This window comes from Myiozetetes cayanensis, unplaced genomic scaffold (genome assembly GCF_022539395.1).
Source record: "Myiozetetes cayanensis isolate MyiCay16 unplaced genomic scaffold, myiCay2020 scf2-11, whole genome shotgun sequence".
Taxonomy (NCBI): Eukaryota; Metazoa; Chordata; class Aves; order Passeriformes; family Tyrannidae; genus Myiozetetes; species Myiozetetes cayanensis.
This window is the reverse complement of record NW_026087411.1, coordinates 88,147,178-88,172,370: the sequence shown is the minus strand read 5'-3', so window position 1 is coordinate 88,172,370 and position 25,193 is coordinate 88,147,178. Positions and strand designations below refer to the sequence as shown.

At 34.8% G+C, this 25,193-nt stretch overlaps 1 protein-coding gene and 1 long non-coding RNA gene across 2 annotated transcripts in view; one reads left to right on the top strand and one right to left on the bottom strand.

Moving 5' to 3' along the window:
- Window positions 1-25,193, bottom strand: part of LOC126640159 (protein eyes shut homolog) — a 673,551-nt gene that overhangs the window by 582,432 nt on the left and 65,926 nt on the right. The window lies entirely within an intron of this gene.
- Window positions 9,033-23,913, top strand: LOC126640498 (uncharacterized). The gene is made up of 3 exons (XR_007629080.1): window positions 9,033-9,121; window positions 10,048-10,095; window positions 23,837-23,913. It is a non-coding gene; the product is annotated as an uncharacterized LOC126640498 (long non-coding RNA).

The window sequence follows — 25,193 nt, the reverse complement described above, 5'->3', positions numbered from 1 at the left end:
AACAGGGCAGTTGTTCACTTGTTCCTAACTTACATGTGCCAGATCAAGAACACATAAATTGGTAATTTTGTAAATAGCAAGCAAAGGTGCAAGATTTAATCTGAAGAATTGTTCTAAAGGGCCTAGAGTGTGAATCAAGACCTATAATTTTTTTTTTTTTTTGGTGAAAATACTGAAGAAACTTAGGGAAATAAAAGTAAAAATATTAATACCAATGAAATTAGCTGATACTTTTTACATTTAAAAGTGAAAATTAGGAGCAAAAGAAAATAAGTATAAAAAGTGTTTTGCATATCAATGTATTAAAAAACTACAGAAAAAATTTCTTGTGCCTCTGCTTTAGAGCACAGGCATTTTGATCTTTAGGAAAACAAAGGTGGTTAGGCATAGCTACCAAACTATTTTAATGTAGTTATTACAGTCTATTTTTTTAAATTTTAAAAAGTTAGAATTGTTTTCTGGCAGCTCTGTCTTTTTTTGAAAATGTTATCTTCTGACACACTTCCCTGTAAATAAGAACTAGTTAATGAGGTGGAAACTAATTCAAATTGAAAACGTGGCTATCTTCAGTTTGGCCCAAATAAAGTTTGGTGGGTTTTTTTTGTGTGTTTGTTGTTTGTTTGTTTGTTTGTTGTTGCTTTTGTTTTGTTTTGTTTTGTTTTTCCCTAAAAGGGTAGAAAATTAATAAGCACAAAACCAGCACCTCATTCTTAAAAATGGAAAAATACTTTTCAATGCTGGTTTGTTGTTTGTTGGTTTTTTTAGCACTCCCTATTTCATAAATTATTGATTGAAAATACATTTTGTACAGAGTTTCTTAACAGAGCTACTGACAAATGTATTAGATCATTTTTGAAATAAATACTTAAAATTCTTATAAGTTTTCCTAATAGTGTTAAAATGTTTTAGGAACTACTACTGCCCTTCCAGGATCAGGGAGAAAAATCTACACAGTTTGATCCTGCCATTGGAAACAGTCTGAAATCTGAGAACAGAAGTGACTCATGAGCTTCCAATCCTCAACAAGTCTGATTGTGATGTTGCAACAACTCCCTGTGACGAGTTTTGACAGGGTCACCCTTTCTCAGGAGTCATGTAAATGCCCAGTATTTTTTCCTGACATTCTGTGGTTTTTTTGATACAGAAGGACTAATAGACAAAGGCAAACATCATAGGGACAAATACAGATTTGCAGAGAGCAGAAGTTGTTTTGTAAAGGTTTTATAGTTCACTTCATGCTGCTGCAGCTCTTCAGAGCTGCCTTTGTTATGTTATCAACTTATTGATGGGAGGGAAGAAATTAAAGCCATAAGTAGAATCTGTCTTTAATAGAGTTTAGTGTAGACAGTGAGAATTATCTACTCTGAAATATTTGAAAGGAAAACATATAGATAGAATTTTATCTATCTCTTACTTCTAACATTTTTAAGATAATTTGTCTTGAGACAGAAAACAATATAAATATAATTTGTATTTATCTTAAATTGTTTCTGCTGAAGTAAAATTATTAATTTACAACATAATACTATATAATATACTTTATGTTTATTTCTTGCTAATCAGAATGCTGACAAATTACACTTCTTTCACACACATTAATTAGGTTAATGTGCTGAAAGAACATGAGGAAGAATAAGATTCATTTGTATTATTTTTAAATCAAGAATGAGTTGAGTGGTTTTAACTACATTATAATCCATGTATTCCCACTTAATTACATTTTCTTATAATAAAATTAATTTAGATAAGAAAACAGAAAAGATTTGTCAACTAAAATATATATGCATGTTTGATATGATACAAGTTTCACCAGTTCTATACCCATGAAAATAGGAAAATAAATTTCTCTGAGTACTCCAAGCCTTTATCCTCTACATTCTTACCCTATATGATTACTTTGACAGCTCTGACACCTATGCTTTATGAACCAGGAAAAAATTCTGTTCCTTCATCCAGTTCTGCTCTCCATTAGCCAGTGATAAGCAATATCATGAGACACCTACTCCTGAATAAATGTTTCCATTCAGTCAAGTGAAAAAGCTTGTGTTCCATATGTAAATCCTTTCAAATAGTCGAGAGCACATTTATGGGAATCTTTTACATAAAAATATATTAATGTAATTTGTGGTTTAACCTATAATTCTCCCTAAAAATAATATAGTATGATATGATATACATGTAAAATACATGTATAGTATACTATAATCTTGTATCTTATTGTATCATATTGTATAGAATGTAATCTGAAGTTTATCAAAAAATAGTGGGTTTGTGTTAGTATAAAAAGTAGGTAAACAAATTATGTCTCCATAAATATTTTGACACTGCCTTCACTGAGTGGCAAATAGCTATCATCAGAGCATGTAACAAGTGATGCAGCTGCTACACAACTTTTCTCTGCGCTGGAAATGCAAGAGTAAAATGCATCTGAAAGATGCATTAAAACTATTAAGTTAGATTGTAAGGAAGAAATTAATACCCGAGAGTTTCTGGGGTTGCAGATCTGGAAAAATATAGCATAATTATTTACTAAAGATATAGTTTCGTAATTTTTTTGCCAACACACTCTTACAAGGAAGTAGTTATTTTCAGACTAAAAGCTTTATATCTCTTTATTTAAAATTGCACCTCAAGGTGAGGATGAGATCTTTTTTCTACTGGTATTAGCCATAGTCTTTTCAGCTAATGGAAAGGTAAAATAAAGCATAAATACTCAAGAAAATGAATAAGATTGACTCATAAACAATTTTGTGAGAGAAGAATTGCTTACAGGAATCTTCTACATATATGTTGTTTTAAAAATGGAGTAATTTTTATAGAGTTGTAGACATTCTGTAAAGACATATACAGTCATCTGACTCATAAACATATTTCATATGTCAAAACCTCAACATTATTTTCTTTTTCAGATCCTAGTATTAAGGAATAAGTAAAAAAACGAATAAGTAATAAAAGACACATTTTCAGTGTGTCATAAATAATCCAAGAAACTGTTGGTCAAATCCAAAAAAACACAGTTGTTTCAATAGAAATTATGAAGAAATAATAAGTTTCTGATATTTGATCACTGAGAGTTATTATTCCATCTTCTCATTCTTAGCAGATACGTCACAACCAAAGAAAAAAGAATCTGTATTATGAATATGTCAGAAAAGCAAGACACTTCCTCAGCACTATAGACATCTTACCTGGATGCTTAAATCTATTAGCTCTCTTCCTTATTCACTGAAAGCAAGACATTTTTGCTATTAAATTTTATTTTTAATGATACATGTATTTGTAAAAAGGAAACAATATATGTTTAACTTTGGTATGACTCCATTAGTTTCTGCTAAATTAGGCCAACACAAACGTGGCCTGGGATCATTTTCACAGGAGTTTGAATTCAGACACTTTACATCAAAGTAGTAGTTTTATATAGTGGTAAGACTCCTAGACATTTTTCAAGGATGAAAGCATAAAACTGAAAAATATTTTATGTTACAGCCTTTAAAGTCTCAACTCTTAAAATGTCAAGCTAAGCCAGTTACTAAAGTAGGTTATACGTGAATCTCTTGCACATAGGTTATGTACTGAAAAATAAGGTGCATTCAGGAACCGAACTGTGCACACCTCCAGTGTGTGAACTCTTCTTGTTGAGATCACGTTTTTTAATGTCTTATTTCCAAAGGAAGACCATTTATTAAAAACCTTCTCTGAGATTAAACAGCAGTTCAGTCCCCAGAACTGGTTGGATAGAAAGCCAGATGAATGGCACTGTATTTTCTATTTCAAATACATCTTAGCAAAATAAAGGAACAGTCTCATTAAAGAAAAGCACTGCTTTTTCAAGATGTAAGGAAGACATCTTATTATAGTGAGAACATTCACTGGAACAACCCTCCAGGGGACATAGCAGAGTCCCCATGAGTGGAGGTTTCCAAGATGCAATTGGACAGGGTGGTAGATGCGCTCACATAGGCTCCCTTTCCAGTCAAAAGTTGGGCAAAATGATCTCTTGAGATCCCTTTCAACCTGGGTTGTTCTATGATTCTATCACACAAAAAAAAGAAAAAAAAAAAAAAAAAGCCTGTAAAAAAGGCCAGTAGAATGACCAAGGAAAATAGAGATCCTATCCCAGAACAGAGGACTCAGAAATTTTACTTTGTCTAGTGTAGCAAAATATAGGCTGAAAGGAGATATGAGTGTTTCTCATAACTTTGTCAGTGAGGAAAATAAAAAAATAAAAAAGTGAACAACTATTTAACGAATGAGTATCACAGGTACAAAGTGATTTTTTTTGTCACAAACAAATTTAAATTGCATAGTAGAAAAACTTAATCAGCTGAGGAAGTCTATTTGTACACACTTATTCATTAGGTGTCTTCATAGGAGTACTCATGATCACTCAGGAACTTCTTAAATCTACACAAATAAATTGTGATAGTATTTAAAACTAAAGAGATGATATAAAATTCCTTACAGAACAATTTTCATATGATAACATACCAGCTTTGTATTATACATATTAAACATATAACAGTAGCCTGAATATAATAGGAAAAAATATTTTTCAAAAAATCAAGATTAAATTAAGAGTTGAACTAGAACAGCACCAAATATTGTTAATAATAAAGAGGTTTCCTCAACTGTTAGAATGCAGCAAAATTACCTCTTAATCTAAAATTTTAAATATTCTTGTCAACAGAAGACATCCTCAGTATTCTGGAGTGTAACTGACATAAGAGTACTGGAATACATGTGTAGAAACAGCACAGTGTAAGCAAAAAGAAGATATGCAACTTCAGATAGTAGTGAATTTACACAGAGGAACAGAAAGGCTACAGGAAATCACACTGGCAGCACTAATTCTGGCTTTTCAGGTATTCAGGTATTCTTTTAAAACAGTTTGTGGATATATACATACTAGATGCATTCAAGTATTAAGAAGGAAATAATAAGTTCCTTGGTTGTTCAAGGAATACAATATGGGCAAACTATTCTTCTTTTACAAAATTCCACTGACCTTCTAGATTAATCTAGAAGCATTAGAGAAAAGATATAATCTACCAGATGTTTTCATTTTCTGAATATGCATCCAGATGATGTGTTTTACATTTGACCATTCAAGGTTAAGTCATTACTCTCTCTGATGTGGTTAAGAGGGGAAGGGAGTTATCCATAGTTTACCTATCTTGTGTTCGGCAAACTACCCTGCATCTGTATAGGGTTTCATGTCATATTTTATTTTTTAGGCCCTCAGTTTTCTGAGCCTAGGATACTAAACTAGCAGAAAACTTTAGAACAAGGAGAGAACAGACGCATGAGAATTATCTTGTACAAGTGTTAGAATTATTTGTATAGGAGATAAAGCTTTCTTGACAGCCAGTTGAAGACTGTTGAACAAATTTCAATAAGAATTAAGAACAAACACATAGCAGAGAGTACATGTATTCAATTATTTAAAAACATCCCTGTATGATTTGCCCTTGCAGAGAAAAATAAAGACAGACTTGCAGGTGGGCTATGCTAGTCACACAAACCATACTCTGGGCCTGAATAGAAAACCAGGTCCCCTGACAGGATGATTTTATAAAAACTGTTCAAGCTGAGGTTTACTGATTTTACTTGTGCTACAGTAGGAGATCTTCCAGGCTTTTCTTCCGACATATTCTAATTTTTCAATGCCCCATGAAATTTTTGTTTGATGATGAAAAGCATCAGAATGTTTATTTCCATTCTTGTTAAGAGCAACTTCTCTTTTACCTCCCATTAGTATCTGTCTTTTTGAGAGGATGTCATTACTGCAGACAAATTTGTAAAGCCACATCAAAATGAAGGACACATGAACAGCACCTGTATACATCCCACAGATAAAAAATTGCAGATGAAACCACAAAGAGCTCTGTTCCAAGCAAGATGCTGAACAAACCTGTTACCACAGGTAGCACAGGCACAACTACTGTTTCATTTATGTCTCTAGGCCTGAGGAGCCTCCTTCTGCATTTGTGATTTTCAGGATTTACTGCTCGAGTGAAAAGACTAGCAGGATTTATAGCTTGAATAAAAGGAAAAAATTATGAATTTGTGGATAGAGTTGAAAGAAAATACAACACATTCATGTAGTCAAAATTGTTCCTGGTGACAATGCATTAGAAGCAATATATTTACAAGGAATTAAGAAGCTGTTTTTACTTGGCATTCTTTCATTTGAGTTTCTTCTTTCTGTTCTTATTGGTGGTGTTCTGGGTTTTTTTGGATATTTTTGGGTTTTTTTTTAGTGATGTCTTATTCCATATTTATTTTTCTAACAGATTTTAAACTTACATCAAACTAAAATATTCTTGATTAATTCACTGTAGAAGAAATAGAATGGACAAATGGTATAAGAAATAACAGGTGTACATCTGGACTCTAATAACCAGATGGGCACTTTTCTATCAAAGAGACTAAAATTCTCATACATGTACTGTGATATACTCCTTGGCCAGCAGATGCACAACATGGATGCCGTTTTCTTTCAGATAAGTATGTCAGGGGACATGGAGCATTGTTAATTTCTTCTAAATAATTCAACATACTAATAACAATTTCATAACTCCTTAGATTCATAAGTCCATTTAAATTAGCTGTCCTTATAAGTAAACTATTCAGGACACAAATTTACCCTAGGAAAAACTCAAACATAAGTTTAGAAATAGTCTCAAGACTAACCTTAAATCTAAATGACAAATAGCTCAGAGTATATAGCATTTGAACTAACTTAAATGTTAATTTTTTGCTTCTTGTTGGTAAAATCTGCTCAAATTCTACCATATAAAGAAATAATGGAAGCTCCCTAATTTCCCATAATTTATAGAGGCAAAGATTCTAAGTATAACTTCCAGGTTGAACTGACATCCTTGAAATTTGGTAACCACTCCTCACAAACAGAAATACTTAATGTGACCATCAGAGGAAGAAAAAAAAAAAAAGGGCAAAAATATAAGCTTATGTCATAACTATTAGCAGACTCTAGATAATTGTGGATGTGTGTGTGGATAAATAACTCAAGTAAAAGCCTGCAACTTATTAGCTGCAGTCATAATGTGGCCTTATCGTAAATTTTGATAACACCAAGATCAAACAAAGGTTGCATGTCTTGAATCTTGCAGTTGAGATGACATGGGAGAACCACCAATTTGATCACCTGCTGGGCTTGTGCACAGACTGTTTAGACTGAAAGCGAGAGCTGGGGGTGGTCAAGCTTTCAGACAGAAGAGCTGGTACTGAAAAACAGTAGCTCCTGAAAGCAAGAAATGATGGTGTAGAGAAAGGGGTTGGTAAAGAAGAAGTTAAAGATCTTGACTGGAAGAAAGATTCTGGAACTGTGGCAACAGCCTGGAAATCAGAGAGATGTGGGGGAAAAAAACCCCAGGGCATGCACATGGCCTGTGATTGGTAATGCTCAAGACTGATAGCTTTGGGCAGAGGCTCAGCATGAGCCAAGACATCTTTCTGCTGGAGCTTCCCACAAAATCAAACCATGCTAAATGTAGCACTGGAAGGAAGTAAGTGGGTGAGTGTGTGGGATAACCAGTTATGATAAGAGCTCTAATCTGGTTTGTTCTTAAATAAACCCCATTATCCAGATTCAATATAGACTCTCATTTATATTGTTGCCCCCAATCACGGCTGGGTTGTGTTGCCTAAATGGCTGTGGGGAAAAAAACACTCCAAGCCAAATTAGGTAGGAGATAAGATAAGGATACAAAGGGTTTAATGAGCCCCCAGGCTTTCTGGAATACCCCCAGTGCATGCTCCCGAAATACAGATGTTCACAGTTTTTATAATGATTTTCCCCCAATCCCCGTCCAGCCACCACCCAGGTTCTGCTCCCGCCATGCCTCTTGGGAATTGGGTCTGAGGGTGTTTTGGGACCCCCCCTTCTTCATCTTCATCTTCCTCAGAGCACGTATTGTCCTTGGAGGCCTTCCAGAATTCTAGGCCTGGAGGTTGTTGAGTCTACGGCTGTATCTTCTTCCGTAGGGTTAGGGTGTTCTTCTACAATGCTACCTTGAAAAAGAGACTAAACAGGCTGAGGAATTTAGGGAATTGATATGGGAATGGGTAACAGGGGTTTGAGCTGGTGTATTAAAGGTTAAAGGGATAATATGCTGATACTCTAAAATCTACATTTACTACATAACTACTTCTAAGATCTACAAAAATTAAAAAAATTAAAACATCAAAACTCCAAGGTATCAGTTGACACCAATCATGTCATTTTGAAGAGATTCAAAATATGTGACTCTCCTTGACAGAGAATGTTGCTTTACTTACAATGAAAAAGGAGCATACTAGATAGCACACTATATCTAGCATTCTGAGCTGTGCTATTGCTGTACCAAATATGTTTTGTCTGCTAAATACCCAAAGTTAGTCCGTCTCATTATCATACCTTGCTGGTACATACAGATGTTGCTTTTTAATTGCATTATTAAAATGGGAGCTTTTATTAAATAAAAAAAAGCTTGATCTTAGAGTCAAACACTTTGAGTCAGTGTAATTTTTCTCTTATAGAACCAGAAAAATAAATTTCTAGGATCTAGGATTCATCTAGGATCTCAGTGAACTGGTCAGTAGCTATGATCAGGATAAAAGCACAAAAAAATTTGAAAAATATGTATCCAGAAATCTAAAAAATCAAGTGTCCTCTGAGGGGAGTAGCTGAGCTGTATTAAGTATTATAAATATGTATTTAATATAAGGAATTAGATAACCATAAGGAAAAAAAATAGGTTTGGAGTATATTTAACATGTCTTAAAAATCAGGGCAATCTAAAGCACAAAAGAAAAATAAATACTGCTATAAAATGTTAGTACTGGGGTGGTAAAATGTTGGTATAATTATTTCAAGACAGCTAACCAAAAAAAAATGGTTAATCTCTACAATCAACTACTGAAAAATGTTTTCCCCTCCCATTCACGAATACAAGAGTAATCTGGTTTTACAGAACCACTGAGTATGGGCAGTGAAGTAGGTATTTTTCACAGCACTCGAGAAGTACCATCACCATTTCACGTAACAGGGGATTTTAACAATGATGTGACAGTTTAATGCAAGACCATGGAGACCAACCGCTTTCAGTGCTGTTATAAGGTGAGATAACCATGACAAAATGATTTCTGTATGTGTCTATAGGGAGCCCGTTATGAGTCTATCATTCTGGCATTACAGTGTGAAATTATGACAGGGAAAAAATCATTCAAATTTGTACTGCATGGCAGTGATGCTCCAGTGTGAGTTAATGATATGCAGCAACTGAAATGCAAGCCTTTTTTTTCCCTGTATACTGAATCTTTCTAATCACAAAGCTTTTATTTACAAGTAGTGCAAGAGAACTTGATATAAAGTAAAATATCAGAATTATCTTCAGGTAATCATGTATCCTTCTTTATTAAGTGTAAAAATTCTGTCTTTAGGTTAAATCAAGATGTTTATTTGCAAATTTACCCTCAACAGAAATTCACTTTATATGGATAAATACACAAACAAAATCACATATTATTATTTAATTACAAATTCAATAACCTGTCAGCAGAATCTAAAAAAATAAAGAACCTGCTCCTCATTTACTCAAATTTCTATTTGCTTTCTCCAATCCAATTATTCTTACACATCTGCCAACCTGAAGTTCTTTAGTTAAAGTAATTTTTATCTTGTTCTTTTGGGTGTCCTAACATACGTATTTATGCATCTATTTCTTAATATTTCATTATTAGCCCTTCATGATCAGTGATTTTCTTTAAAGAAGCAGTATGTCCTTACTCACTGATTAAAGGGTATTTTTTTTCTTCATAAAAGCCTCACTTACTTGAAGTATTTTTAGTCAAAATTACTGTTAATTTATTAATAGACCTATCTTTTCTAGGGCTTTCAGTTAAAAAATGCAATTCATGTTCTTTCTAAGTTGTGAGTTTTCTTGATCACTCCTCTGTCCTTTTCCATTTTCCTAGAGTTCATTTTAAATTTCATCTCTGCATAATTCATATTTAGCCAATTTTTTTCCGCTTGCTTTTGTTTAGAGAAGCACTAGCCTGAATGTCCTTTTTTACTGAACAAAGAAGAAAATGGTAAGAAGTCTGTCTATTCAAGATAAATTTACACAGCATGAAAAACTTATTCAGAATTGTTTCATATCTCTTGTACCAGGTAACAAAGTAACTCTTTGATATTGTCTGCAAGAATGTTTGTTTCCACAATTAGTATGGGAATAGTTATAGAGTGTCTCAGGCGTATGATTCCATGGCACAAAGCAATGGAGTTTGAAAAGCCAATACTTCTATATTTTCTTCATTATGTAGTTAGAATTTTTTCATTTAAAAAGTGAGCCTAGTGCTGGTAAAAATATCGGACAAGCATTGTCCTTAAATACAGGCACTTAAACAAGTACAATGACATCCCACAGGTATCCTAAACAATATGACTCATTCAGTCTGTGGAGGGACCTCCATTGAGAGTAAAAGTGAATTTCATTTTCCAATTTCTGTTATAATTTATTATTGAAACTACCTACTGGGAAAGCATGACATGGTAAATTAAGAAGGAAATCAAAAGAAATAGCTCCATGGTAATTTGAGTATCAAAGAGAAAATGTTCACTTGAATGCTAATGTAGGTTTGGGATGTGACACAGAAAACTTGGCATATTATTGTCCAAACACATCCTACAAGTAACTTTAAGTTTAGTATTCTAGGTAAATGCTCAAAAAAATATATAGTCCATAATGGAAACAAAAACATCTACAAGTTGTAACCCATTTTGGCCTTTTGAAAATGAACATGGACTTCTCTCAGTTGCTTAAAGACTTTTGAGCATATCCTATATGAGTTAATAATCTGATTGCACTAATAATATTCTTCATTTTAAAAAATAAAAGTAAGTTGAATTCAATAAAAAATCTTAGAGAGACAGAAGTTTTTTCTCCACAGAAATATTGTGTGAATCAGATCATTTTAGAAGCAGTATAAGTCAGAGAAACATATACCTGTCAGAAACTACTGAAGTAATTGAATAAGTCATCGTCTCTTTTCTCACTCCTGAAAGCTGTTGACCATGAAATAAAGAGTCCTTTCAGAAGAGTTAACATTTTCTTCACATTTCCTTCAGAAATCTTTTCAGTACAATGTTATAAAATTAGGACCCATGCCAGAAAAATCAATTGCGGAAGGCAGTGGAATTTGAAGTTCAAGAGGTTCACTCAAGTCTTAGATATGGTAACAGCAGAGAATTTGTCCTGTGCTACAGATAAGGGCTAAAAATAGTAATATTTATAAAAGAACTTGACAGGAAGAAATGTAGATATAATTAATAAACTAAGCTACTTAGAGATGTGACCACTGTTGTTACTTTCAGTAAAACTAAATTAAAGGTACCTGTGACAATTCATCCCACCCTACTTTGTGAGAGGAAATCAGCTGTTTAACTGCGATTGACAGTCAGTCGAAATCAGGCACCTATGTCCTTAAGGTGCTTTGGAAACTATCTCCTTGAAGGCAGAAAATAAGAAAGAACAGTTCTGCACTTCCTCACATTTGTGATTTCGTTAAGCATTTTTGATAAGGTAAATTCAGGTGGTTAAATGTAATATTGAGACCATGAGAAACACCAAGGATCACCTGCCCAGAATAGAGCTAATGTCTATTACCCACAGACTTCTAAAAAATTATTTTGAGAATGTTAATTACACTATGGTGTATTTTAAAATAAATAAAACATTACTAAATCAAATATAGTCTGAGGCAATGTCAGGAACTAGAATCTATCCAAACGGAAAGAAAAGAAACGCCCAGGTAGGTAATTTATATATTGTGTCTTTCACACAAGGTTTGGTCCATATTAAATTTCTCTTCTTGTCACTGTTCTTCTCAAAATCTGTTTGAGCAGAGTCAGTCTGCTATGTACACAAACCAGAAAAACACTGAGATACTGAGATCTGCTTCAGTTCCTTCATACTTCTGTAGTCTAATTGGATCTAAGAATTTAGCTCTGTTTTACAAGGACTTAAACAAATCCCTTACAAGGAGCTGATTTCCATGAGAATTTGTTTAGGCATAAAGTTTATGTTTCTGATTCTTAATTTTTTTAATCAAAGATTGTATACTTCAAACTACTTTTCTCATGTACATTTCAATAACTTTTTCTTGTGTGCGACAACGTCCCATCCTCCCCCTAATCTGACCTTTATTTCCCACAACTCTGTTCAAGTGATAACCACCAGTGGTGGCTGTAATGGGTGTGTCTAGCTGTGATGGTTGCATTGGACTTGACATGTATTTGAGAGAGGCAGATAACACAACAGCCAAGAGCTAATTTGAGCACTCTCTTGCTACCCAACAATAGAGATGGTCAAGGTCTGGCTCAAGCCAAGTTTGATAGAAATTAACTTCAGTATTCTGCATGAAAATATGGCTATAAGTCAATTATCTTCCTTTATAAAACAGTATACAGCCCAGGGCCTGTTAGCTCTCCTGTATGGGAGTGGACCACACACTAGATTTCTGTTTAAGTAGGGACACCTCTCAAGGTTACTCCTTGGGTTGGAGAGACTCCTTGCTCCAACAGATCCTTGTGTGATTCACAGCACGCTAAGCTTTGAAATCTCAGCTAAGTGTAATAAATGGTTGATTGTGTACATATAATTCCTTTAGACATAAAACATTGACGAAGTTTGGAGCTAGTAGAGGATCCAGTTGCACCTAAACTCCTCTTTGAGAAGGAGTTTAGAAAGCAAGGGGGTCCTTCCCAAATCTCATGACTCAAAGGGGAGGTCTCCCTGATAATTCTGTCTGACTTTGTTGTCTATGCAATAAATAATCAAATGTACCTCGCCACTGGCTCTTGTTAAACCACTGTCACAATTACTATCAAATTTGATTAAATTGCTTTTTTATATCAATAAACATATTGTTACTTCTCTCTTATGAGTGAAGGCACTCCATCTATAATGTTATCAGGTTTATTATAAAGGTTTCTGTGCACCTACTGCGCTACAAAACAGGAGAACCTACTATTTTTATTGAACTTTGTCTTTTCAAAAGCTGTATTTTTTCATTCAAAGACAAAATTTATTTTTAAGGAATCAAATCTAAATGTCTGTTTCCTAACACAAACTTGACAGTAGCTGTGAGTAGAAATTGCTGTTTTGTCCTTCTCAGTAATCCATTCCATCAGCTGCTTAAAAAGTAATTGACAAAGAATATAATATTAGTTTAAATTGCTCTTGAGCGAGTATTCAAAATTGTGTTTGAATAGGTGATATTTATTTACTTAGAAAAAAAACATACAGAGGCTGCCATCCACTATGTGCATCCTGTCTTTTCTACAGTGATTTAATGGTTTCTTGTGCAGAAGTAGTCCAAGACAATTAACAAGCTCATAAATAGTCACAGTGGAGGGAAAATTGCTTTTCCTGCTTTCAAGAAGCATGCATGCAGCTATAAGATAAGATGTTGTCAATCTGTTAAAATCTCAGCATAATCCTTTCTCATCAGATGTTTATAGCAGAGCATAGCATACCTTAACTTACTGTAAGTACTGAAGGTCATTTTTCCATATAGTGTCACATATTGAGAGCGTAAGCAAAAAGTATTACTTATGACACTATGAATGCAAGGAATCACTTTAAAAATCTCTTACTTTAGAATTTACTGACATATCAATTTTAGTTCATTTAGAATAAACTACAGAGATGTACAACTAAGATTAATATTAAATTAGTAGTAAGGAAAATACTTGGTGAAAATAATTAAATACCGAAAAGATAAATGTTTTAGATATGGACACCTTACAAAATTTTCATCAATGCATACAAACTTATTTTTCTCTATCACTGTTAAAGCATTTGTTAAAAATACTGTGATGCCACAGAGACACCATGAGTTTTTACTTTTAAGTAAGTAGGTCACACTTGTGGGTAAAGATTAAAATATATTTCAGAGATACCTACAAAGAGCTCATGAATAAAAAAAATGTGATGCTGTAAGATGTTAATGTATGACGTGAGAGAGGTTAAATGTAAGTAGTGAGAAAATTATGGCAATACTCCACCAGTCCTTGGGTTGGCATTTTTAAAATTATTTGGGAAGGCTTCAGGTCTTCAGAACTTTTTCTTGCAAAGACAATCTTAAGATTCTTAGTGAACGTAATTTGAACAAATATGAAATATTGTATGTAATACAAAGATGAAAAAGACAACCTCTTACAGCAAACTTCATCTCATGTTGATACCTTGGAATTTTGATTTTTTAATTTTTGTAGATCTTAGAAGTAGTTATGTAGTAAATGTAGATTTTAGAGTAGCAGCATATTATCCCTTTACCCTTTAACACACCAGCTACACATAGTAAACCCTGTTACCCATTCCCATATCAATTCCCCTAAATTCCACTAGTCTGTTTAGTCTCTTTCTCAAGGTAGAATTGTAGAGAACATCCTAACCCTACAGAAGAAGATATAGCCATAGACCCAACAACCTTCAGACCTAGGACTCTGGAAAGCCTCCAAGGACATTACGTGCTCTGAGGAAGATGAAGATGAAGAAGAGGGGGTCCCAAAACGCCCCCAGACCCAATTCCCAAGAGGCGTGGCGGGGGCAGAACCTGGGTGGTGGCCAGACGGGGATTGGGTGAAAATCATTATAAAAACTGTGAACATTCGTATTCGGGAGCGCAAGTTGGGGGTATTCCAGAAAGCCTGGAGGCTCATTAAAGCCTTTGTATCCTTATCTTATCTCCTACCTAATTTGGCTTGGAGTCTTTTTTTCCCCACAGCCATTTAGGCAACAATGTACACTTTTTTCCAGTAGTCCTAATAGCTTTTGATTATTACTTATTCTGCTTATTTTCATATATTTACTTCTAAGATGTAAATTTGTAATCATAGAATCATAGAATCAGATGGGTTGGAAAGGACCTCTGAGATCATCAAGTCCAACCCTTGATCCACTAACACCACAGTTACTAGACCATGGTACTCAGTGCCACATCCAGTCTTGTCTTAAATACCTCCAGGGATGGAGAATCCACCACTTCCCTGGGCAGCCCATTCAGGTGTCTGATTATCCTCTCCATAAAGAATTTCTTCCTAATATCCAACCTAAATCTCCCTTGGCAGAGCTTGAGACCATGCCCTCTTTCAGGTAGTTGTAGAGAGTGATGAGATCTCCCCTGAGCCTTCTCTTCTCCAGGCTAAACAATGCTGCCTTTCAGCCAGGCAGGCAGCAGTTCTTCCTTAGGCTCACAAAACTGGTAATAACACTAAACTGTATTGTTCTCTTCAGGATTAAATGAAATCTGTATAAAATTCCATTATAATTAATCTTAATTCATTCAGGACTATGCAGAAAAATATTAATTAGATATGTCCACATTTGTAATGAAAACAGGCTTTGAAAATTACTTGAAAGGAATCAATAGACACATTAAATTACACATTGTTTATTTATAATTTTTATTCATGTGATCCACCGACTCAACCTGACCTTTTAAAATGAGGATGTCTTTGAGATGTGAAAGTTTTCCAGAAATACACCTTTATTGTTACATTTCTCTGAAATACAAAAAAAACATGTTTTCTAATGACAGTGTTTTGGGCCTGAATACAAGAAAGCACTTAAGAAGGGTACAATTTAAGCCTGTGAGAAATGGTATTGATTTCAGTGGAGGCATTTATATAATTAGAATTACTAGGGTGATTAAATATTCTACTGGACTTGGAGCCCATTGCCATGGCATAAAATTCACCTTTATGAAGAAATGGGAAGTCAACAGAATGAAAAAAATCTCATAAAACTTTCAAAATAGGGACTCCATTGTGGGCTTACACTGAAACTTTTCATTTCTGAAAACAGAACACCGGTCCAGCTATAAATAAATCACATGGTCAAAGAGGGACATGTTGAGTAGCATCTCTTTTTTAAAAAAATCCCAACTGTTTCCTCCATAGTTATTTTTCAAGCAGACCACTCCCAGTGTAAAATAAATAATATCAGCCACTGAACTTGCAAAAGACACTGAACAAATGCAGGAAACTGATTTATTACATTTCAGAGTGGGAGATTTCATGGGTTGTGTTCTGGGAAGGGTCTGTCAGTGGGTAAGTAGGCATACTGCAGACTAGACACAGATGTCCACAGATGGGTGCCCTTGGGTGCACACACATATTTCTAAGATAGTCCTTGCAAGGTTTCTCTGAGATTCAGTAAGGCAGCAGCACAGTGCCTCAGACTCCTACCAAAGAGACACAGCATGCCACTCAGAAAGTCTGGAAGGGAGGATGTCCTGTAGGACTGTACATAAAAGCAAGACACAGGACTAGCAGCAGGGTGGGCTGGGGCAGGAGCTGCTTACATGAACTTTGCTAGTACTATGTGGGATTGGCTCCATTTTAGTGTTGGTCACCATAAGCAGTTCACCATTTATCCTCATCTAATATTCAAATCTAGTTGAGTATGAGAGATGAAGTTACACCATAGGTATTATTGCTGTAATTTAACATTATTAAAAACAGGTGAGAGACCAGCTGAGTCCTAGTTCTGTAAAGCTCCATGTTAAAAGTCTGTGCTTAAAACAGATCAAATATTTACATAAAAACTATTAGTGGCATTAATTTAAGAATGCTATAGCATTTTAGCACATCCCTGCTTATAGGGATTATAAGTAAATTACTTCAGTACATGTGCGTGGAGTTTACCCAACAACCTTCTTTTTAAAATTATCAGAAAATCTAAATTATTGGGCTTTTATCCAGTCTGATTCAATCTCAAATGCCTCCACCTTTTTTTCCTGTTTGTAGAAACACTTGCTGAGTGCTTTATGAACTCAAACAATTGCTGAAGCAGTTTGTTGAGGCAGACTCATTTAAAGACAAGATATGCTTTACAATTTAGAAATTAAATTGTTCTGGTTTTTTTTTATTCCCATTATTATAACTAATTTACATAACTACATAATTCATTATAAGAGAAAATTACTCAGCACTAATTCTTTAAACTAGTATTTAACACATCTATATCTTTGGAATGCAGATGTAGCTACACCAGCACTAGATTGTAATTACTCTTATCTAGTCTATAGGTATGTTTTCTTGTGTGTCTAGAACTGGTCAGTTACTACAGAATTGAAATATCTATACCTACTTTTGGAGTTTAGCCATTTCATGCCTTAATTTTTAGGTCTTTGTATTGAATATTTTGGTGTTAGAGTTTATTATTTACCTGAAATATTTTTCATGAAGTTCTATTAAAAGTAACAGTTATCACTCTAGGATTGACTACAATACATTCACTCTTACTTTTTCATTTTATTATTTTTTTAAACTTTTGTATCATGACTTGTATTTCTATTGGTTTTGTTTTATAACTGCCAAAACTGAAGAAGTCTATAAAAAATTCTTCTAGGCAGTTTTCACATACAAATAAACAATCTTGTTGATAAGAAATTTTCAAATTGTGTCCATATTTCATCTTTCTTTCTCTTACAATATTGCTTTTTCATTATTAGTTAATCATGTTGCCCATTCCAGTTTGTTCATGTGCTTAAATTCATTTGCCTAAATGTTAGTGATATATACAGAAGAGATTCTTTACTGTGACAGTGGTGAGGCATTGCAAGAAGTTGCCCAGAGAAGTTGTGGATGCCTCATCCCTGGCAGCGTTCAAGGTCAGGTTGGAGGGGGCTTTGGTCTAGTGGAAAGTTCTCTGCCCATGACGGGGTTTGGAATGAGATGACATCTAAGGTCCCTTCCAATCCAAACATTTCTATGATTCTATATGTACAGATGGCTCATACAAATATGGCAGTTCTAGTAGCTTAGAACCCCACATAGACAAGACAGACAAAGGAGGGAAATGGAAACAGGCACATAAAAAAGAAAATTAATTTCTTACATCCTGAGCAGATTTGAAAAGGCAATTCAAGTTTCTCCTACATGATTCATAGTTCCAACTGTGTTACTTCTTGTTTTTACAAATGAGAAATGAAAATAAGAAATGCAGCACAATGTCTCTGGAGAGAAAAGAGGAATCTGAAAGCTAGTAGGCTGCACTGCAGCTCATTAACCACTGATGAAAATATTGCAGCTGAATATCTCTGCAAGATGCATAAACAGAGATGAAACAGAAACAGTTTGCAATTACTGTAACCTAAAGATAAATGAGAAATAGTTCAAATAGCATTTTCCATGTCAGAGATTTTTAGACAGGCAGTATCTGATGCTTAACCATTTGCAGCTGGACCCTGAGCTCCCTGGATTGTGCCTCATAGCTTTATGCAAGTTCTGATACAAACAGTGTCCAGCAAAAATCAACATTAATCAATAGACAAAACACCTATATATATAATGTGCCACAGCTGGTTTTTATTTGAGGAAATAAGAAAGGTAGGACACGTGACATTGCATGTAAACTGTGGCTATATGATATTAAACAAGGAATGCATTCTGTACAGGACCAAATTTTTACAGATTTTACAGCATGTAAGCATTACAACAGCTGTAGTAAAGCTGAACCAAATGTATAAAACCATTGCACAGCAACAAAAAGCCTAAAAATGTAAATATTATGGAAGTAAATGCTGAAGACAGCTTTATTCAGTTCACTGACCTGTATGTAATTTTCCTCATTCCAGGATTTTCACAGCTTTATTTTACAGTTTATTTCTCTTCCAGCTACATCTACCTACATTCTTGCTTAATGCTGGTTAACTACAATACAGTTATCTTTCTTCATTTTTATTTTTTATGTTGCAAATGAGTGGCATATTTGGGTTTTCTAAAAATTTATAAGGACTTCCTTCTATGGCATATCTCTTTCTGTATATTGCTTTATAATGGAGCCTTACCGCTTCTACTAAAATATTTACACTCAACATATTTTAAATTAACGATTTTGAAAATAGCTACTGCTCTTGTCAGATCTGTCACTATGTTTACTCCCTTTCTATTTGTAAAGCAGCTTTTAGCATTCCTTCTAATATTTTGGCAAAAATTAGAGTATAGACAGAAGGAGATGTGGGCTATAGCAAAATAAAACTTTAAGTTTTAAATGCTTAAAGACCTTCAAGTCTTTATCTTGCTATGATACTGTACAGTTTGAGATAATTATTTGTACAGGATAATTTGCAATATCTACTGAGCAACTCATCCTCTGTGCTTTGTACTGTTCACACACCAATAACCCATTAATGTTTCATTTAGGGAACTTTTCCTCAGACTCGTAAATTAAGATCATTGCTATTTGATAAAATGTTTTAAAAAGGTAGAAATATTAATCTTGTCCTGATTCCAGAAACATTCACAAACATTTTCAAAACATATGTGTTACCACATATTTTACTGTGGATACCATACTTTTTTCCAGGTATTAATCTATTTTTATGTCTACGTTTAGTCTATTATTACGTCTATACATTAAGCAGTTTGAGAGGACCAGAACAATATCGCGGGGGGGGTTTATCCCCCCGGGAAGAGACCCTTACAGCACACTTTGATAGGAGATGGTCACACACGGATAACCCAAAATGGCCGTTTATTACAACAAGATGTCAGTTTATATACAGGGGAGTATGGAAGAATCGGGAACAAAAGGTGGGATTTTTGCTAGGAACATCGAATCCTGAGGGTCAGTGATAAAAGAAATGGAGGGATTGGCCGCAGGGAATATGTCCAGCCATACAGGGAAAAGGAGAGCTGGGGAGGAAAGGAAGGAGTGGTCTGGGGTACAGACAGGGGAGTTCTACAGGGGTTTGTGAGGCTGCATCCTGTAGCTGGGTCTCAGGCAATCCCTCGCAGCTGCAGCTGTTAAAGAACTTCCAGATAAACTGCTTCCTCTGAGACTTCTTCACAGCCCTTCTGCATCTTTCTCCCTTCTCTGTAGGCTTCTGTTGGTCCACCTCCGACAGAACAAGGCTCTTAAACAAGTATAAAAAGCAGTAAGGTCCATCTATCTAAAGGGTTTAGATACCTGAAAAGAGTTTCTAAACTGAGGCATAAAAAGACAACGAGCAATGCAGCAGGTTTTTATATATTTGGTTTTATTCTCTATGCAGGAAAACTGACAAAATTACCCTGTCTGACAATGCCAGTGCCAACTGGCTTGTGTAAGTAAGCTGGCTGACACTGGAGTCATTTAGGCTGCTCTCCAAAGGCTTGATCTCATGAAGTCAATAGGATTCTCTCTGTTGGTTTAAATTGGTTTTGGCTCAGATCTTAACTTCCCCAAGCCAAGGCCTTCATAGTGAGGATTTTACTTGCTGGTCTGACACAGCCAAAGCTCAGGAAGATGACACAGTTCTTCACTGAGAGGTATTTGTTAAACTTTGCATAATAAGGACTGTTTTTAATTTGAATTTCTCCACAATGTAATCAGAATAGTGATAACTGTGTACAAAATCATCTATCAGACAATCAGATATTTCCATAATTAAATGTTAGAAGATGACTTATCTAACCACATCTACTAGGCTTTTAACATTTTTCACACATTCTCATATTTAAGACACTTTTTGTGATAACTTCTAACTCAGTAGGCAGAATGTATTGAAGACTACATATGGATGATATAGGGAAGTTAGCAATTAAATTAAAAATGACATCAAAATAAAAGGATTCAGAATAGAAAGAACTGGTTCATTCTTTATTCATAAGATTTTTTGGGAAGGTTCTTTCCTGTTTCAAACAGTTTTGCTTTTATTTGAACAAGATATGCTAAAGAATACTCACACAGTTATAAATTCCTCGGTGTTTTTTAGAATATTAATTATGTGAGGAAAATGATACTTCAACACTCTTTTAATGATTATTTTTGTAAGATACATGACTTAAAAATTAAAACAGAAACTATGTAAGGTTTGTATCATGATGTATCTTATCTGATATTTTCTGTTTAAGCCAATAATTTTTTTCAGTTAAAGTGGTTAAAGTATTTTAGTCTCTTCTCTACCGGTATCAACAGAAATTCATCTTAATTCCTCCTGACAGCTCAGTAGCAGGTAAGTATCTAGAATAATCAGAGCTTTTGTGTTTTAGGGCATTGTTCTGTCTTCCCTATTCACATTCAAGTCTGTTTAGTCCCCATTGTATAATGAGAGTAAAACCAGTTAATTAAATACTTTGCCAGGAATTCTTTTTGCTCATTTCATTTTATTTCTCCACTGAATGTGCTTAATCAAGGGTGAAAAACATTTCATGAAGAGTTTTATATTAGGAAATCAAAAATATCCAGCAAATTGACTACAAAGTGGTCTGCATCAGGTGCAAGTGAGAGTATAAACCTAACAGTTAAAGTATGTGCAGGCTAAGATAAAAAATTAAAACAATGAAAAGAAAAACCTATGACTATTCTCCTTCAATGGGTGCTAGATGCATATATCTTAATTTAATTGTTTGTATGAGGAAAGAGAAGAAGTGACTGCAGTGTGGATAGCAGGGTGTCAGATTTGCCTCAAGCAAAATGCATATAATCATAATGCACTGAAGCATTATTTATGAATTTTGTTGATCTAACAGTAAATCAGGTGTTACAATACACTAAATGTTTCTAGTTTGCAGCACTTTAAAATTTGTGTGAATAATTATGTAAATCATATGACTAATGACTTCTCTACTGAAATTATTTAGCACATAAGATACAAAATTTTCAAGCTTGCAATGTTTAGGTCTGGGAATCTTTATCTCGTAGGCAATCAAAGCAAACATTATTATCAATCCACGAAAGACAAGTATTCTAAAAATCCCTCTACTGCTGAAAGTCAGTGGATGTTCTCTTTTGATAATGTTCTTCTTCCTATTTCAAAAAATATATTTTGATTTGTTTTTAATTCTAATTGCAATTAAATTTTCACCTCATGTTAATAAAACATTTAGTATGATGCAAATTACCAACATACATTTTGACACTGTTATTATAACTGAAAACTATAAAAATAGGTGTATACACCTTTCACAGATTTGAAAGAGAAAATGTGCATTTGATTAACAGACCTGATCTGAATTTAAAGTTGGCTGGGGCTTCTCATATAATGTCAAATGTCTTTGTACATCTGAGCAGGCTGTGCAACAGAACAGAATTTAACAACAGAGATCAGCCAGAAACAAATCCCAAGAGCATGTGTGTGGAATATCACTAATTTCAAAGGGCTGCTCTAGGGCAAAGGGCTGTCAAAAGTCACCACGGTGTAAATAGGAACTAATCTGCTGCTCTCAGGAAGCAATGTAATTTCACCCTTGCCAAAATCATGATAAGTAGGTACTGTAGCATAAATTAATTTGACAAATTCAAAATTATGCAAGTTAAGTTTATTAGGCAGGATTAGCAATTCACATTGGTACAGTGTCCCTCTGTCCCTGCCTTGCTGACATCAATTTGTGCCTAGGTCACAGGATGGGAACATGTCTGTGTTTCTACTGGATACACTTTCCCTACACAATCAGCTCTTGATGAGTCAAAATGGCCATTAACTTGTGATCATATAATCGGAAGAGATGGCTCCAAACATGATAGGCTGAAGAAAGACGTCTGTGCTCACTTATACTGGGATAAAATATATGGAATTTCATTGATGTCCAGGTCTGTTTGTTGCTAAATAAAGAGAATATGTATAAGGTAGAAATCAGTTCACTGTTACTGATCAGAACAAAGGGCTAGTAGGAAACCTACTGTATTGTCACTAACAGCTGTCAAGGTGGGGGCAGACAAGGCAGACCCTTCACATTCCTCATGCCTCCATTTGCTGTAGTTGCGAGAAATATGGAAAAAAAATGGAAAACAACCAGGAACTATCCAAAAATGTCATTCAGTCCTCTTTTCAACTGTTCTGTTTTTCTCAGTCCTGTTGCAGTCATTGAGGTCAGACCACACTAAAAACAATGGCTTGGGCTAAGACCCTCTCTGTGTTCAGCAATCCAAGCTGACTAAAAATGGCCATTTGAACCTTCTTCCCTGTTTTTCTTCTTCATACTGGCAGGTGAACTGAGCAGGGTGAGGAAAAACTTTCACAAAGGCAATAATATTGGACAGGCTCTAGTCCACCTACATCCTACTGATTAATTCAGCAAGTATTCTTCCTTGTCAATATGAGATTTTTTTTTTAAGGATTGTTGAAGACATGATGGGCAAGGTCTGGTATTGAGGAGGATGACGCAAAGATAAGACTCTAGAAAGGTTCAAATTAGATGCACAAGATGCTGCACAGGCACTGAGAGAGCATAGGGAACATGTCCTGGAAGTATGGGAGGAAGAAAGGAGGTTTGGGCTGGACACCACTAATGTCAGACCACTGCAGTCTTGAGAAATTGGAACATATGAAGGAAAGTAATATTTGTTGTTAACATACAGCTTGTTTGATTTTGGCCAAATTTTTATGTGGAGAGCTTTACAAAGCAGTGGCTGCTTGACCGTGGACATGACTGCTCGGATACCTTGCAGCTGCTACAGGTTGATAACGAAGGAATGCAAGAAAACAAAGCCCAGCTGTCCTGGTAAATTAAAGGAAGAACCGTCTCCAGCAGGAAGATGTTATGATTTGGACACTGATACCTTTAATTAGAATGAAACATAACAAATCTTGTTTTGAGTTCTGTTCTCTGGGAAAGTGTTCTGTTCTCTGGGAAAGTGTAGCCTTCTGATTTTTGTTTTCTAAAGATGTGTAGAAAAATAGGTTTCTGTATCTATAGCAAATCCTTGTAGAGAAAACAACCTACCACCCTCATTCTGACCAATGCGAGCATTGCATGCTGTTCGCAAAAATACCATATAAACCTTTGTAAAATCTTTAATAAACGAGACTTAAAGCAACTTTTTCTGCTCGTGTCTCCCAGCGTTTTGCGACATTTTTATAACAAAGAAGCAAGGAAATCAAAAAAACACAGTATCATGATATCATCACAGACAGTATGGGATACATCAAATCTCTTAGGTAAGTTTATTCAATTGAGCCTAAATTTTCATTTTTACCTAAATTGTAGTCTTCTGTTTACTATGAAATTAATAGAGCATATTTACATAATTTCTAAATTAGACTTTTTTATTTTCCTCCAGGATTTTTTCATGCCTCAAAACTGCACAGAATGATACTGTCTACAGAGCTGAGCAGAAAGTCCTCCATGTCATCCAAAACAGACCCATAACACTGTTGAACAAACTGTGCATCAGGCATCTTGAACAGAAACCCAGGGGAGAACAGCTGATGCCTTGAAGCCAACATCTGGTTGTTTATGTGGAATGCTTCAAAGCAGGGAGAGACTGAACATAATCAGGAGCAAGGATAAAGAGGAATCTTGGGATTTTTTTCTTTATAGGGGCATGATTCTTCTTACTGGTTTAAAATACATTAAGGAAAAAATATTATACTGAATTTGTAAGCCAAGTCAGTTTAAACTGTCCTGGTGAGGACAGAATTTGTGAATCAATTTTCTCTTGAAGTATATTCTGGCAGACAGACCAGACTTATAGAAATATTTCAATAGAGTTAGATCATTTTCAAAAGAGAGAAAATACTTACAGTCTGTTACTCTGTAAATTTACTGAATGTTCCATAAATCCATGGGTAATGTGTTCAAGGAAATTTGAGTCATCTTTGCTTACTTTACATCGAGTTCCAAGAGAAATCCACTTCATAAAATTTTTAAAATATTAAAGCAAAAAAAACCTTTCTGAAAATAAGGTCCAGGTTGCTAGGGGCTAGCCATGCCAAACTTCTTGAAACCATTCACCAAGAGATATGTGTATATAATTTTTCCACATAAATGATCACTGACAGACATAATTCTTAAGGTATGAAATCTCAGCCGTAATTAAAGACAGTTTGACATCTTTCCTAACATTTTACTCTCTGTCTAAGAGACACTCGTTCCAATAAATCAGCTATTCTTTAATCAGATTCACTTAGAATAAATATAAACTGGGTGAGGAAATGGCAAAAAGAATAAACAGAATAAGTTGTTAAAAGGATTGACTAGCATCAGATTCTCTTTATATGCTCAGAATTTTTACCTATGCCTCAAATAGGCATGGACTCATAGAATCATAGAATATGCTGAGTTGCAAGGGGTGCATCAAGATCGTCAAGTTCAGCTCCTGGCCCTGTGAAGGGCACCCCAAGAATCACACCATGTACTCTCTCCTAGAAGTTTCTGGATTGAGTCCTTCTATTGTGTTTCTCACAGAATTAAGAAG